Consider the following 15,999-nt stretch of genomic DNA (forward strand, 5'->3'; position numbering starts at 1 on the left):
TTCTTTCTCCTGACCCCTCTACCACAACCAACACCACCACCACCACCACATCCCTCCTCATTTTCTTATCTAGTTTAGGTGTCATGGTTTCACAGTTCAGTTATTCCAAGACTAGTGCCTTTTCACTCCTTTGCCTCTTACCCTTGCGATCAACCAAAACCATAGCTCTGGATGGACCTGCTTTTTCTGCCCCCAGCACACAAGCTAACTTTCCAGGTTCTAATCTCAGCTGATACCTCGACTCTTCCTGGCAATTCTTGTGTTTCTACTCAGTACCTGTAGCATCCCTCTTAATGACTTTTAAAATGTCACCAATCTTCTCAAGATAGCTATACCACTCTCAGTCCGATAACACAAAGTCAATAGAGGATATCAGACTATAGTCTCTCAATTTCCTGCCCTCCTACTTCTGAATTTATCTACACGTGCATCCATCTTCCTTTCCTTTCCTTTCCTTTCCTTTCCTTTCCTTTCCTTTCCTTTCCTTTCCTTTCCTTTCCTTTCCTTTCCTTTCCTTTCCTTTCTTTTCTTTTTCTTTCCTTCTCTTAGTGGAGTAGGTGTTGTTCTGCCAAAGAAATTGCTCTGTCTGTGCTCTGCACCCCATGCCCGATGGTCTTCTAAATCGTACTTCATTTATTAACCTTGGCTCGACAGGTACCACAAGCATTCTCTTTCTATTGGCACTTTCCTTCAGCCTATAAACAGGCATTCTCATCCCTAAGCCTCTGTCTCCTCTAGCTTCCACCCTTTCTTCTCTCCTTCACAGCCAGGTTTCTTAAGAGTAAAATGATGCTGCTCACCTGCCTTGAACTTGACTCTCACCACTGCTCTTGCCCTAGTCAGTAATGGTATCCTAGTTGCCAAGTCCTACAGGCACTTTGCAGTCCCTGTCTTATTTAATCTTTTTGCTTCTGGGTTATTGCTCCCTCTTCCTGGTTTCCTCTTACTTCCCTGATCATCCTAGACTCAAGTCTCCTTTATGGAGTCCTTTTGTTCCTTCTCCTCCTTAAATGTCGTCAGTTAATTAATAAAGGGGGGAAAAATCTCTGCCATGCACTTCCAGGATTCTCCTTGGTCCAGAAAATGCTAAAGCCTCCCAACTTGAATCTTATAGTGACCTGCTGGGTATTACCAGAAAATAAAAACAAACTCCACGTGAGGGGTGATTAGGAATTAGACACAGCAAAACTATTTGTGAAAATCATTGTCTCAAAACAGAAAAATAAGTGCTCCTTTAAATATTATAGCTATTAGGTTGGTGTAGAAGAAAATGTGGTTTAAAAGGTTAAAAATAATTGCAAAAACCGCAATTACTTTTGCACCAACCTAATATAATCTTAATTTGCTTTTTGGGTTTTGTTTGTTTTAAATCTCTCGCTCCTAATAGCCTAACAGGAATTCTTAAACTTCCTAATCTCTATTTATGAAGAGATTTTTTAGCATTTATTTATTTATTTATTTATTTACTTAGCCATCCGTCTTGTACTTTGAAAACCTGACAGTAACTTACTGAGGGTTTGCTTGGCCCATCCTCTCTACCAGTCTGCTTTCAAGTGGCCTCTTGGGCTGGTATTTAATTTTTCATCATAAAAGTATTACATTCACATTTATTATCTAAGAAAATATGGAAAAGGACCTAGTAGGCCCCCTACCCAGTCACAACCGCTATAAATGTTTGATATCTTTCTTCTCAGTCTCTCCACCCCTTCCCCCAAACTACTTCTGTACCATAATCTAATTGGAGTTCAGAGCTTGATTTGGAAAGTTTTTGTGTCAACACATGCCATGTGCCTTGGCAGTTTGCTAAGTCTAAGAAATTTCAGGATGCATTTTTTCCTTCTGACTTAACCATGTGTTTCACTTAGATTCTTGGAAACATATTCCTCTATGTGACATGGGTATTAGCCTACAGCTGAAAGTAACAAAAAACTCAATTCAAACTCACATAAACAACAAGGAAAAGTATTGCTTCATATAACCACAGGAAGTAGGGCAGGATTCAGGGGCAGTTTAATGTAGTGGCTCTGGATCTATTTCTCTATAATAGCCTGAGATGGCCTCCTCTACATGTTGGCTTTGATCTTGGGCTTCTTCCTTCATGGAGGCAAAATGACTGCAGCAGTTACTGGTGTCACATAGAGGTGCCATTAATTTGGGTGAAGTTCACCTAAGAGCAAGGAAACTTCTTTCCCAGGAACCCCTAGCATATTTTTGGTCACATGCCTATTCTTGAGTCAACCCCTCTTCTCCGGGCAATGCCACACACTGATTCTGGCCAGGGTTCCTGAACAAATTATTGGCCAGAAGAATGGAATTACCCGTACACTAGGTAGTCCCAGGTTTGGACTGAGAAACAAGAGGTATGTTGGGAAGGACAGATGCCTAAATAAAACTGGATTATGTTAAGAATCGGAGAGGAGGAATAGAGATTGAACAGACAACCACACATGGGTTTAGAAACTTGGTCATTTAATTAAATTAATTAATTTACAATTTTTTACTTATTAATTTTATTTCATTTTTAAAGTTTTAATAGGTGATACCTTCACATGGTTCAATATTCAAAAAAACAAAAAGGATATATAGTGAAACATCCTTTCCACTGCTGACCCAGCCATACAGATATAGTTTATGCATACACAAGGAAAAAATTATATACATATACACTCTCTTTTTGTACACAAAGTATACCCCGCTACGTAAACTGTTCCGCACTTTATTTTTTTCACTTAATATATATTGAAGATTATTATCGGTACATAAAGAGCTTCGTCATTCTTTTTTTCACTGCATTGTTTTAAAATGTTTGGATGTGCCACAGTTTATTTAATTCCTCTGGATGGGCATTTAGGTGACTAATAATGTTTTGTTCAAAAACACTGCTATAGTGGATAATATCGTATCTATTTCAATGTGTACATTTGGGGAATATCTAAAGCGTAAATTCCTAAAAGTGGAGTAAATGCCAAATTGTTCTACCTAGCTGTTGCACCACCTTGGACCCCCACTAACAGGGTGAAAGTGTCTGTTTCCGGACACCCTCATCAACAGAACATGTTATCAGACTTTTGGGTCTTTGCTAATCTGTTCATCAAAAATTAATATCTCCATTTAATTTTAATTTCAATGTTTTTCTATTGTGAGTGAGGCGGAGTCAATTTCATGTGCCGGGGAGCCGTCTGTGCTTCCTCTTCTAGTCCCTGCCTGTTCATACTCTTTGCTCATGTTTCTATTGCACTGTTGGTCATTACCTTTCTAGTTTGTAAGAGCTCATATACGTATTAAGGGAAATCCATCTCTGTGTAGAGCTGCAAATATTTCCATCCAGTTTGTCATTTGTCTTTCAACCTTGCTTATAGTGTTTTCCATGCAGAAAATTTTGGTGTTATGAGATTGAATATATCAATCTTTTTTTAATGGTTCTGGATGTAATGTCATAACTAGAAATGCCTTCCCCACTCTAAGGTGAGTAACTCTTTTAGTTTCGTCTAAAAGAGAAGATGGTTGCATTTTATACATTTAAATATTATATCTACTTGGAATTTATCCTGGTTAGGTGTGAGGAATAAATCCAACTTTCTTTTTTTTTCTCCCCATTTGATTGACTTTAATTTTATGTTGTTTCATGGTGATACCTCTTCTTGTTGTGTGACACTCAAGGTATTGCAATATTCTCTATAAATGTTTAAAAATCTAAGTTTTCATTGGATTTAATTAGCAAAATAATATCTCAGAGTTTCTGTAACTTACCCTAGGTCATGGTAGTTTTTGTAGGTTGGGGGAGGGTGATGGGGTAAAAGACCTTGAAATCATACAAAGAATAGTGTTTATCGCAGTTTCATCATCAATGCTATTTGGAAATGTGCTTACTCAGGATATGTACTCACAATATAAACAATTAAGAACAATAAAGTATGGCTTAAGTGATTTAAGTCACTTAAAACTGGCACGATTAATTGTTCTAATTATTAATGTAGGCTCTTTTTTGATATGGTATGAAGAATCTCCTAGAGGATGGGAGCAGCTAGCTGGCGCCTGTGTGCATTCTAGGATGCAGCTGAGCCCCCCGAGTCTTAATCAAGAGGCAGCCCACCATGAGTTATGAAGCCCCGCTCCAAGGCTGCCCATGAACAGGGGGCCATGGCAGCAAAGACAGAACAAAGACACATCTTGGTTCCTTAAGCTGTGCACTTTAGCAGCGGAACTGGCCCAATCCAGATAGTCAGGGATACTACTCAACTCTCACTGCAAGGAAAATGTCATATGCATTGATTCTCTACTGGGATAGAAACTAACATCTACCCACAGCAACAGAGTGTCATGGTCCTGATGAGTAAAAATCCTTTGACAAGTAAACACAGAGTTCTGCTGTCTCACTGTCACATTGCATTATAGTTATCTGTTTACTTCTCTGTCTTACCTAGGAGATGGGGCGTTCTTTTAAGGGCAAAAGCTCTGTCTTCTTTGAACCCCTATAGCTTAGTACACTCACCCTGCTCTATAGGAATATGCCTATTATTGCTTTCTCTCTTATATGGGCAGTCTTCCTGCATATCCCAATCTTCAATACTCACTATTTATTAAGGAGCTTCCTTGTGTCAGCCACTGAACTAAGAAGCACGTCACACATTACCTTTTGCAGTTCTCACAACAGCTGTATGAGGTACATACTGTATTCCTTCGCCCTCCCACTCTTCCCCATTGTAACTGTGAGGAAACTAAGGGACAGAGAGGTTAAGTATCTTGCCCAACTCACACAGATAATAGAGGGTGGAGCCAAGATTCAAATAACAGATGTTCTAACTCCAGTGCCCACTGCTCGTAACAGCTACATCACATTGTTGTTCCCCAGTCTGTTGGGGGGGAAAAATTCTATGTAAAGAAAGTACTTACATTTTTGCCTTCCAGAACAGCGTCAACATTTATTCCAGGGGATACAGGAGTATTTTTGTTTGTTTGTTTGTTTCGGTTGTTTGTTTGTTTGGGGTTGGTGTGTGTGTGTGTGTGTGTGTGTGTGTGTGTGTGTGTTTGTCTAGGAACAAATCAGAACTTTGATGTTCCTATTTGAGTAATCCCATTCCCACCCCGCTCAGGGCAGGGGAAGAAGAGCGTGAAACAAAGAAGGCCAAATTGCTTTATAGCATAAGAAAGAAATAAGAATTTGTGACTTTTTAGTTGTCCACTCAGGCAACAGACAGCCTAAGGGACAGCAGGAGTGAGATGTAAGAGAATAAGGAACTCTGGCAACTGGGTGGGACAGCTAAACCCTACGCAAGATCACGGCCAGTGAGATATTTCTTGTGATGAGGAAGACTTGAGAAGTTCATAAATAACCCTGAACAATAATGCAATAGTTGCAATGGTTTGCAACCCACAATACGCATATGTAAGAGGTGCCTGGTGAGAAAGAGGAATGGTATCCAATGTGGAACCAAGTTGTCCTAGGAGTGGGGCCGCAGATGCCCGAGCTGAAAAAAACAGTGTGGAACAAGCCGTAGCAGTAAAAAAAGCAAAAGCAAATAGTATCTACAGCTAAAACAAAAGCCACCTGGAAACCCACAGGAAACCTGCGTGCTGGGGGCTTGAGCAAAACAGACGCCCAAAAGTTGAAAGACAGAGGGACGGCTGGGGTATAGTAAAAAACCTTTTTCCTCTTCTATGATTAAAGCCGGCTGCAGTTTGCTCAGCAGCATCAGATATGAATGTCTACCAACACGCTTACCATTTCAGTGTCAGTATAGATCAGGGTTTCTTAACCTCCGCTCTGTTGACATTTGGGGGTGAATAAATGTTTGTTGTGGGGGACCGTCTTGTGCATTGTAAGATGATTAGCAGCATCTCTAGATGCCAGTAGCAGTGGCATACCAGCCCCCAGTCAGGACAATAAAAAATGTCTGCAGACATTGCCAAGTGTCCCTTGGGGTGAGGGGAAGGCAAAAATCATGTTCAACAGCACTATTTTAAGTAAAAAATGGCTCCCAAATGTATTTTGAGTGTTTCTACGAAGTCCCACTAACTGGTACAGCTTCTGCACATCTGGGGAGTGGCCAGGAGTAATCCCACAGCAAGTTCCTGGTTCTTCAAGAATGTTTACATTGTATGTGTGTAATAAAAGTGTTTATAGTTTTCTATAGCCTAGAGTACAGAGATAGTAATAATAGTACCATTACTAGAGCACTGTGGTATTAACATTATGTACAAATAAGAATGGAGGTGGTGATATAAGTTTTCCCTACAAACAAAAGTCCATTAGATTCACATGTTAAGGCTGAGTACCCAACTTTGACAGGGATCAGTGGCCAAAAGGAACTGAACCATGTCCTACCTATTGGGAAGGCTGCATGAGGAACCACAGTGATTCACCGATTTTGTCCTTTGGGGAAATTCAGAACGGATGACATCCACACAAGCAACACACTCTCATGTCAGAACCCAGATTCAAACTTTGGTGAAACTGCATATTTTGTGGGGACATAAAGCAGGATGATAACTACCCTGTTTCCCCGAAAATAAGACTTAGCGGGACAATTAGCTCTATTTTGTCTTTTGGAGCAAAAATTAATATAAGATCTGGTCTTATTTTACTATAATATATGACCGGGTCTTATATAATATAATACAATACAACACCGGATCTTACATTAATTTTTTCTCCAAAACATGCATTAGAGCTGATTGTCTGGCTAGGTCTTATTTTCGGGGAAACACGGTAATCATGATATTATTGTCTCCCTGGGCCTGGTCCTTCGATGCTGTTGCACAGATAAAAACTGATGTTGTGCAATTCCTCAGCTAGCTGGCTGCAATCTGACCCATTCTTCTTGCTCAAAAAGCACATTTGAATACGAGAAAATGAGAGAGACATTACATACTCTGATTTATGATTCTAAAATATATTACCATCAATCTCACTTTTTTGTTGATGACATTATTCTGTGACACATCTCACAACTGACGGCCACGCCATGGAACAGAACCTTCGGTTTATTGGGAAGGATGCAGGACTGGGACTGGACTGGGTTCATTTCTGGGTTGCAGCTCACATACGGTTGTTTAAGGAAGTGAGTCTACTTCCTCATCTCTACATAATAGAATAATATAATAAATTCACATCTTTATTTCAGGCTTGTTGAGAAGATTAAGTGAGGTTTCAAACAAGCTGCTGTAATTGCTAAACTACCTCCCACCAGCACCAGCACCTTGCACAGATCACCGAGTCTACACGGCTGCCCTGTAAGGTGTCTGGCTTTCTCCTGCTACAAGCCCACGGAAAAGCCTCCTCAGTGCTGTGGTGCATTACTTTCTTAAGGTGAAAAAATAATTTCCCTAAATTGGGGTGAGTTGATATGTTTTTCCAACCCAAATGTCAGGTCTGCTTAAGCAGCTGCTGAAGGAAAGGGATTAGCTCAGCTCCTATTTCTTGCTGCTCCTGTGGAGTAAAACAGCAGCTGGGAGCCAAGATTCTCTGACATCAGTTCCTTTCTCAGCATTATAGGCTGGTATCCTGGGACCTGACACGAACCATTAGGAATTTCTTCAGTAGCGGCAGATTGGGAAAGGTAACTGCCAGTGCTACAGAAATATGTTAAAACGTTTTTCTTTTAACAGTAAAAGACATGAAAGTAGATGACTATGCTGAACTGACTCATACCTCTCAATATAGTCATCTTGATGGTGACATTCATCCTGACGATGCTACACAAGTGACCTATTCTGTCAGCAATAGGATCCAGAGCAGTTGGAACACAATGTGTATCATTACATCATCTATGGGGGGAAAAAGTTGACTAAGGCTCCAGGATCCAAGGGTTTTAATTACCAGGAACATTTGATTCAATAGTAGTCATTAAACAAATGTAGGGAAACAAGGCGTCGGAGTGATCAGGGTGGGGAGCATAGGCAGGAAGCATGTCAGAAAATGCCCAGCAGGCTCGCAATGGGCACTACTGCAAGTCAAGGCTAGACCAGGGAGGAGGCTGAAACTGACTCGACCCTGACAGGCACAGAGGCCGAGAGCTACCGCCGCGGTCACTTTGACTGTGTTCCCTTATAAGCAAATCCGCTATTGGCTTCCCTTGTAGTAACAAGCCCAACTATTCCTGCTTGGGTAGGAGCAGAATGAGGAAGACATCTCAAGATATTTCTTACTGTCCTCTCTCCACCCGCATGAACATCTCCTGCTCCCAGTGCCCAGAATTTGCTCTTCTTGGTTTAAAAAAATTCAAACCTTTCCACAAAACTCACCTCTTCCATGAAATCTTTCTTGACTTCTCCAACGCATACTCTCTCTCTCTCCCTCCCTCCCCCCTTCTCTCTCTCTCTCTCTCTCTATTTTAAACAACACTACATTATTTATTTATTTGTTTGTTTATTTATTTATTTACTTAAGGAGGGCGCGGCTCACAGTGGCCTATGTGGGGATCAAACCGGCAACCTTGGTGTTACCAGCATCACGCTCTAACCAACTGAGCTATCCGGCCACCCCCCATACATTTTCTTTTTTCTTAATACCTACAACCTGTACATAACATAGTTAATGAACACAGACATATTTTTCTATCTCACATATGCTGACCTTTTCTTCCCAAGTAGATTATAAACTCCTTGAGGACAGGAATCACCTCTTAAACTTTTGGAAATCCCGTATCTAATTCTATGATTTAGCAGTTAGCCCAGCTGAGGCCCTAGAGTATCTCTGTGGAGCCCAGAGCTGCTTTCTCAAGAGAACAGCACCAAATCAGCCTCCCTGTTGGGCCTACACAAAGCTTTCCCCCTGATTCCAATAGCCAGGCTAATGCCTGGAGAGGAAGTCCCTAGCAGCCTGAATCTGCATCCCTTTTTGGTGACCCTTGCTCTGTCCCATTTATTCTGGGTTGGGTGCTGTGCTCTTGCTCCTGTCAGTCCTCCCAAGCACCCAAATCCCACCTGTGAACCGCGTTCCCCGAGGCACAGTCCCTGCTCCCCACTAGCCAGAGCAGCTCACTTGGATTTCAGACAGCCCAGACCTCTTTACCATGTGGCTTATGCTCCACCCACCTGTAGTTCCTTTCTCACCCTCCCTGGCACTGACCAGCCAAGCCACTTCTCAGTCTGATTCCTTCTGCCAAGACCTTCTGGGAATGCCTGCCTTGCTCCAGGGTTTCTGGCTGGTCTCTGAGTCCTTTGCAGTCTGTCATCAACTGAGCCATCATTCTGAGATTTAAAAACAACAACAAGTGTTGCATGAAAGGAGAGAAGTTTAGCACTCCCCTTGACAAGGCTGGAAGAGGCCCTCGGGCCTGATAACACACATACCCACAAGGGTAAGGTATGGTGAAGGCATTGCCACCTACCCCACCTACTTTGTGGCATCTAACCATTGTTTTTATTATAATGAAAGTCAATATCATGGTTGCTTTTGGGCGAAGAGAAAGTGTTGTATTGGAATAGGGCACATGGAGGGTTTTCTGGGATGGCCAGCAAAATTCTATTTTTTGATCTGCTGGTGGCACTATATATTCGTTGTATGGGCTTTTCTTGTATCTGTATTTTGTTTTAAAATAAAAAGATTAAAAAACAACAATAACATCTATATCTATATATATGTTGGAGACAAACAGATATATACACGCATACATACTCACAAATTCATTTATCAGTTAAGAAGATTTCCACTACTTTCTTAAATTCATATTCTTACTTTTGAAGCATTTATCATTTCTTTTTTTTTTTTTCTGTTTCTTCTCACTGATTTTTTTTAAAGTTTATTGGGGTGACAATTGTTAGTAAAATTACATAGATTTCAGGTGTACCATTCTGTATTACATCATCTATATATCCCATTGTTTGTTCACCACCCAGAATCAGTTCTCCTTTGCATTTATCATTTCTAAGTCTTCCAATGTCTAGCTTGGAATTTTCTTTAAATCAAAGGGGTCCTTAGAGATCATTTACTCCAACCCTCTTATTTTATTCCTAGTCTCTATTTATTGTATGTTTACACTTCTATTTAGAACCTAGTGGGATAGGATTTTTGCTAGTGATCCTTTTAGCAAGGAATTCTCTTTGTCCATTAGTAAATTGCCATAGTGCTACAAGGCTTCATAGGAGGTCTCAACGTAGTAATCAGTCACCAGCAAAATGCATGTATCTATTGCTAAGATGAGATCATTTCCTTTTCAGCCCCAGAAAGGAAACACATACAGGACAGAAGCACACACCACTCACACTCACACTCCCAATGTGCTCAGCCAGCTTTCTGTCTGGAACAATCAAAATACCTCCCGGCTGGAATGACAGCATCATTTTATTGACGCTGAAATAGGAGAGTGATAAAGCAAGTCTCAGCCGGTACAGCAGAAATACACTGCTTTTATGAATCATATTTCAAAAATGAGGCATGACACCAAGAATGCAAAGCAGAGTTTTTCTGTATTGGCAAAAATGTAGTTAAGGGCAGTCACCCCAGCTGTTCCTTTCAAGATCTGGAGGAAGCAATACCACTACCAATTCTGCAGCCTTGCCTGAGGTTGCAATGGACTCTTGGATTTTCCCACAGCCGTTTCCCTAATGTGTTCTACACTGAGCAGGCTAAGGAAAGCGTGGTATTTCCTATGTAGGGATCTTGCTTTGGAGGTAATGAAGAGAATTGCGGTGGGAACAGCACCGCCAGGATTAGGTCCTGTCTAGCCCCATCTCTTAATGGTGGGCTGTCCTGGGCCACGCGCTCCAAACCCAGAATCCCCAGGGTGTGCGTATTTCTTCTTTCTCTGCTTTGCTGGGGAGGGAACTCTCCCCACTGTAGAAAACCCCTGGGAATTCCATCCCCTTGAAGGTTTCTAGCAGCTTGTTTCCCACTTCTCAATTTGACTTGTCTTCTATCAGACCCAAGTAATAAAAATAACCCTGGATAACATTTTATGAGTCATGTAACTATAGGACAGTGTCACTGAAAGGATAGAACTCAGAAAAGATAAACTTACGTCCTGGGACTTCAGTCAGATCTTTGATGCCAGCCCTTCTTTAAATTGCAGGCACTAATATTTATCAGCTCACGTCACCTATGGCGCACTTAGAGCTCCTTGAGTGGAAGCCGCTGCCCTCATGTAAATATCACTGCATCTGGAGACTTATTCCTGGACACTGGTTATGAGTCAGTAAAAAACCCGAAATGATCTACGCATCAGTTGCTATTTCATGCTTTCAGTTTGCACAACAAACAGGAAAAAGGGCTTAGCTCAATTTGCTGTAATCTCCCCCAAGACATTTCATTTTAATCTTGAAACCATTGTTGGTAAATTTTAATACTAAAGGAGAGATTTAGACAAATGAGTAGAAATGAAAGCAGAAATGGGGCAGTTTATATAGTCTCAATTTCCATGACTCTAAAAACATTGATCAATCAACAACACAGCTCATCCAGGAAACCAAAACACTGTTATAGGCGGAGTTCTCAGATGGCCCTGAAGATTTCTGGCCCTTGGTATACTCAAGCCTTCTTCCAGTTATTCAATCAAACACTAATCTATGTCCTGCTATGAAGGAATTTTGCAGACATAATTTAGGTCTAAAATCAGATAGAGAGATTGGGTGGTCTTAACCTAATCATATAGCTTTTTAAATCTGGATCTAGAGGTCGGAAACAGAAAAAGTCCAAGAGATTTGAAGTGTGAGAAGGATTCATCAAAAGGGAGATTCTCCATTGCTGGCTTTGAAGATGGAAGGGCCAGATGGCAAGAAACGCAGCCATGTCTAGGAACTGAGAGTTGGCCCAGTTCACAGCAGCCAGGAAACAGGGACCTCAGTCCTCCAGCTGCAAGAAACTGAATTCTGTGACCACCTAAATGAGCTTGGGCAAGAGCTCTGAGCTCCTGACGAGAAAGAACTTAGCCTGGCTGACACCTTGATTCAGACTTCTGAAAACCTGAGCAAAAATGTCATGCTGTTCCCTGACACCTGACCCACAAAAAACTGTGAGATAAATGGGGTGTGATTTGAAGGTGCTAAATTTGTGGTGATTTGTTACTCAGCATAGAAAGCAATACATAAATGGTTTAAAAACTTCTTACCTAAGACCAAAATCCAATGTCCTCAAGAGGAAAACCTACCAACTACTGTGACCCAAATCAATCAGGCAAGCCCCTTGCTGCTCAAAGTACGATCCATGGACCAGCAGTATACACATAGCCTGGGAGCTGGTTTGAAATGCAGCATCTCAGGCCCGACCCAGGTCTTCTGAATCAAAATCTTCACTTTACCAAATCAAATCCTTTGGTGACTTATATGTACATTAAAGTATGAGATGTACTGGTTAGCATTCTAATTCGGAGCTGGAGATCTGGAATCAGCTAAACCTGGATTCCCAACAGTTTACTAGCTGTGTGGTCTTGGACAAGTTGCTTAACTTCTCTGAGCCTCTATTAATTTATAGTGCCGACTTCATAGGGTCATGGTAAGGCTCAAATGTGACAGTATGTAAAATGCATTAGCTCAGTGCCTGACATGCAGTAAGGGCTTAATAAATGTTCGTTGTTATTGGATTGGGCACTAAGAACTGGGTGAGTGGAATGTAAGGTGGGCAAACCACATCATTTGGAAACATGCAGGACCACTGCATTGCCTGATAAAATACATTGTCACAGACTCCTCAGAGGCTGCAGAAGGTCATGACCTTGGTTTTCTACCCCAGTAAGCATCCCCTAACACAAAGCTGGGTTGGTCATGTCTTCCCATCATAAGCACCATCTCTTGTAACCACCTGTGTCTCCCACCCGCTCTGCCAGCCCCGCAAGTCCCCTGCTGGCATTAATCTATTAATCTTACTGGACTCCACTTCACTTAACTAATTAGATTTGGCCAGAAACCATAGAGACAGTGGGGGAAACCCCGAGCTGGTTGTGTCCCTGGATATTGAGTACAGGTCACCCCACAGAAAAGACGAATGGATAGGCCAGGGGCAAAACACAAGCGGTGTGGCTGGTTTAACAGAAATCTAAGGTTTTTTCTATTTTTGTTGGAGGGAATAATGACTGATGACAAGGGTGATAGCAGCACTGAGTATAAGAACAAATGAGCATATTGACAATTACAAATGGCCAAATGTAAGTGAGAGAAGTCATTTGTGATCAGTTCTGGGGAGGCCCAGCTCCCCCTCCTGGTTTCTCTGTTCTTGGCAAACACTCCTCTCAGTTGCTTCATCTCCTCAGCCTGAGCTGAGACATCTCTGTGGTTCGATACAAATAAGGAAGATGATGTTGATAATAATAATAGCTCTCATTTGTTGAGCTCTCCAAGTGCCACGCACCTTTCCTGAATTATTTATACTCCTTATAACAATTCTGTGAGGTAGCATTATTACGTTCCTCTTCAGGCAAGGTAACAGAGGCTCCGAGAGGTTAAGTGGCTTGCCCAAGTTTACATCGCAGATAAACAGTTGCCCTTGGATTCAAACCTGGGTCTGCTCAGTTGAAGCCTGTGCTCTCTTCACTTTGTCTCTGCCACATAACTGTGGTCCTGACTCCTTGTCCAGGCTCTTGACTCTGCCTGAACCTCTATCCTTGGGCCTTTGATGCTACTCTCCGCTCAGCTCCTGAATTGCCTTTCGCCTGTCCTTCCCAGGTATGCACCCTTTCTGGGTCTTGTCTTCTCTGCTCAGATGCACACCTGTTTGGCCCTTGGTCACATACAGCACTCACCTATTTCTTGTTGGTCCATGTGGTTTCCTTATTTCAATGCTCGTAAGTGTGTTGACTGGGCCTGACCAGTGAGAGGCTGGCTTGACACTCCTAGACAGACTCTGGATAACCATCCTTCCCTCCAGACCCCACCTTGCAAGTAGAGTCATGCCTACAGAAGAGTATTTCCTGGATAGTCCAGGTGTTAGAGCAATTAAACAAGGAGACCATTAGTTTGAGGCGGCTCTGATGCCTCGGTAGCCTATGTAAGCAAACCAAAACCTAAGCCAGAGTCCATGCACTCAAATCCGAGAAAAGGAAACTTAAAAACAACCTATCACAAACAGCCAACTAGGCTTTTCCCAAATAAGACATCTGCTTAAGTTGTAACCAATCAAATAATTTCCTAGCAGGTAGTAGATGCTCAGTAAGTATTTTTAAAATAAAAAAATTAAAAATATCAATAATGCCAGTATGGACAGAAGGAATTTTTTGGAGGGAACATGGTAATGCAGACGTCCTCACAGCCATGGGGCTACATACGCAGTTTCTATATTAACCTCAGAGTAATACTAGCCATCGTTAGGAGTCACCTTTCATATATGCATAGGGTCTGACAACTTGAAATTGCACACAACAGCGTGTGGCAGTGGTGTTGTAGCACACTTGGAGTTCATGTTCTAAACCCAACATGTAGGGCAAACATCATATATAGAAAAAAAATGACCATTAAAAATCTCTCAAATCACCCACCCAGTACAGATTACATGGTTTTATGCATTCTGCACCAGCTCTCAGTAAGTGCAACACAGCCAGGTTTCCCCCAGAATTGGAACAGATGGCCGTGGCTGTTTCTTTGATGGAGCAGCAGATGAAGTAGTTGGCTTGAATTGAAGGGCCATATTGTTGAAGGGGAAATGACATATATATGTACATATTCGTGGGTATTATTTTCTTTTGTTGAACATAGAGTTGACTTCAAGCAACGTAAATGCTTGTGTACATAACTCCATTGTACTATTGGGTCCGCAGTGTTGTTGAGTGCTCTTCATTGTTTATCATGGAAACAGGAGGAAAGGAGATGAAAAATAACCCTCCGGGGGCATTGCAATGGTTGGCATGACTAACTAGTGGAATGTCAAGCACAATGATTTTCCAAATTAAAAAAAAAAAAAAAAAGCCTTCCATCTAAATTGTATACAGGCTCTAAGTCTCTACAAAAAATCATAAAGGGCATCTGTGGAGTGCTTACCATGTGCTGGGCACTCGGTTCTTTACGTATATCATCTCGTTGAACTGCCTCACGGCAGCTCTTTGGAAAAGGTATGGTAATTCCTGGGACCCTGCTGTGATTCTCCACAGCAGCCAGGTAGGCACACAGGCCTGGCCCACTGCCTGGAAGAGCACACTTAGCTGGAGCCAATGGCGGAGACTCTCTGAGCCCAGGGCATGATGCAAACATTCTTGTCTTCTGGGGTTGTCGTTTAGTCCACACTAAGTCAGCTTTGCAGGGGAGCCTGGAAACCTCTTTCCCTTCTACCCCCAACGAAGGTAACTGTGATACTACGGCATCTGTCCAAAACAAGTAACAAGAGTAAATCAACTTGTTTGAAGAGATCTGAGTTATGGTGCTCACTCTGTTGGTAGGGTTGAAAAATAAAAAATTCCGTTTGGGGGGAACTTAAGAGTTATAAACCAACTCATTTTAAGAGGTGGCAGGAATCGTGCTCCCTTCTATGGTTCTCTTTTGAACATGTTATGTATTTCATGTCCTAGTTTCTGCACTGCATAAATTCTTTGCTTTAATGTGCTCCCACTGAGAAGACGACTAACACAGCACCATCGCTTCAGATCAACAGCGTTGGAACAGTCCATCTTGTTCCTGCTTTACACCTCTTCGTATATGTTTTCCTTACTTCTCGGTGTCACAGCTTTTTCCACGTCTCCCCCAAACGTATCTACTATTGATCCTAAGCCTGATCCATGTCGCCAATACCGTTTCCCCAAAAATAAGACCCAGCTGGACAATCAGCTCTAATGCGTCTTTTGGAGCAAAAATTAATATAAGACTGGGTATTATATTGTATTACCTTATATTATATTATATAAGACCCAGTCTTATATTATAGTAAAATAAGACCAGGTCTTATATTAATTTTTGCTCCAAAAGATCCATTAGAAAGGATTGTCCAGCTAGGCCTTATTTTCAAGGAAATATGGTATATCCAAACCTTCTATCAATTTCCCTTCCTTTCTTTTCTATTCCCTCTTCCTCAGGAACTTGGCTTGGTCCTACCACCAGACATCGTGTTCAAATTGGGGACAACGAACACTACTTGGCCACCCT

General features: G+C 41.8%; 1 long non-coding RNA gene and 1 pseudogene across 2 annotated transcripts in view; one reads left to right on the top strand and one right to left on the bottom strand.

The window, feature by feature from the left end:
• Positions 1-2,481: 2,481 nt before the first annotated feature.
• The window catches only part of LOC141570535 (uncharacterized), a 28,112-nt gene continuing 14,594 nt past the window's right edge, over positions 2,482-15,999 (bottom strand). For both annotated transcript variants that reach the window (XR_012494621.1, XR_012494620.1), the window contains exon 4: positions 2,482-15,224. This is a non-coding gene — a long non-coding RNA (uncharacterized LOC141570535). The remainder of the gene's footprint in view (positions 15,225-15,999) is intronic.
• LOC141570934 (U6atac minor spliceosomal RNA) lies at positions 9,216-9,367 on the top strand (annotated as a pseudogene).

This window comes from Rhinolophus sinicus, linkage group LG03 (assembly GCF_036562045.2).
Source record: "Rhinolophus sinicus isolate RSC01 linkage group LG03, ASM3656204v1, whole genome shotgun sequence".
In the NCBI taxonomy this organism is placed as follows: Eukaryota; Metazoa; Chordata; class Mammalia; order Chiroptera; family Rhinolophidae; genus Rhinolophus; species Rhinolophus sinicus.